Raw genomic sequence first — 1,641 nt, forward strand, 5'->3', positions numbered from 1 at the left:
TGAATAATATGGAAATAGGTTTTGAACAATGATACATGTATAACCCAGTGGAATTGCTTATTGGCTCCAGGAAGGGAGGAGGAGAGGATGGAAAGAAAATGAATCATGTTAGCATGGATAAATATTATTAATGAATGAATGAATTAAAATATATAAGGTACAGCCAAAGCAGTATTTAAAGGGAAATTTATATCTTTGAGTGTCTGTAGTAATAAAATAGGGAGAAAGCAGATCAATGAATTGACCAGGCAACTAAAAAAAAAAAAGAAAAAGAACAAATTATGTATTCCCAATTAAAGGCTAAATTGGAAATCCAAAAAATAAAAAGAGAAATTACTGAAATTTAAAGTAAAAGAAGTATTGAACTAATAAGTAAGATTAGCAGCTGGTTCTATTAAAAAAAACCTAATAAAATAGGTAGAGAATTAGTTATATTGATTTAAAGAAAGAAAGAGAAGAATAAAATCATGTCACATGTGGGAGTCTGGTGATAAGTGATTGGATCTTAAGAACATTGTAGCCATGGAGAGAGACAGAGAGAGAGTCAGCCTGCTAGGGAGACTAGTGGCTAGAGAGAGAGAATGAGATAAGAAGGAAGGTCAAGAAAGATCTGTGGCCAGCATGCCTGAGAAGTATTAATTCTTGGGGGCTGTTACATGACAGCATGCCAGCTTTCCTCAGTAGGCCTCACAAAATTACAAGTATCAAAAGTGCAGATAAGTGGGGGAAGTCTGGTTACAGTCACCTCATAGCTGTTCTGCTCCAGTCTTGCACTAAATGGGGAAAACCCTGAATTTCTCTTGGTTCTTTGTGGCAGTGGAATTCACTAGCCAACATGTCAAGCAAAAAGACAAAGATGGATACCATGAAAAAGTGTCCTCAATGGGAACTTCCAATGTATTTGCTATGTTTGACCAGTCACAGATTCAGGAATTCAAGGAGGCTCTTAACATGATTAATCCGAACAGAGATGGTTTCCTTGACAAAGAAGATTTGCATGATAGGCTTGCTTCCTTAGGGAAAATACAACGGATGCATGCCTAGATGCTATGATGAATGAGGCTCCAGGTCCAATAAACTTCACCATGTTTCTTACTATGTTTGGTGAGAAGTTAAATGGAACAGATGCAGAGGATGTGATTTGAAATGCTTTTGCTCACTTTGATGAAGAAGCAACAGGAACCATTCAGGAAGATTACCTGAGAGCTACTGACAACAATGGGGAACCGATTCACAGATGACTGAAAGGAACCACAAGTCAGAGCTATCCAGAGGAAAGGAGTCCCAGAGAATATGAGAGATATGATAGTGAAGACTTTTGATAGTTAGCATATCTTAATGTTTTACAGTCTTCGTCCTAAGAATGTTATTACTTTTTTTATTAAAGCCATAATTTCATTTTGTTAACATTGCCTTACAATTGTATCTTTGTTTACAAATCACTTTTGTATATTTTGTATATACTGTTTTATCCTCATAACTGAGGATAGATTGAATAAGTATCACCAAGTAGGTTGATTGCTTGGGGGTCTTTTGCACATATTTACTGTTATTAAATGACAAACCACTTATAGTTAAATACAGAATTGATTTCATTCCTTAAAATGCTTAGAATCCAGATTGCCACTTACTAGCTGTGTG

At 35.8% G+C, this 1,641-nt stretch overlaps 1 pseudogene; it reads left to right on the forward strand.

Annotated features, from left to right (window-relative positions):
- Positions 1-835: 835 nt before the first annotated feature.
- LOC100014172 (myosin regulatory light chain 12B-like) lies at positions 836-1,308 on the forward strand (annotated as a pseudogene).
- Positions 1,309-1,641: the final 333 nt, after the last annotated feature.

This window comes from Monodelphis domestica, chromosome 8 (genome assembly GCF_027887165.1).
Source record: "Monodelphis domestica isolate mMonDom1 chromosome 8, mMonDom1.pri, whole genome shotgun sequence".
Lineage (NCBI taxonomy): Eukaryota > Metazoa > Chordata > Mammalia > Didelphimorphia > Didelphidae > Monodelphis > Monodelphis domestica.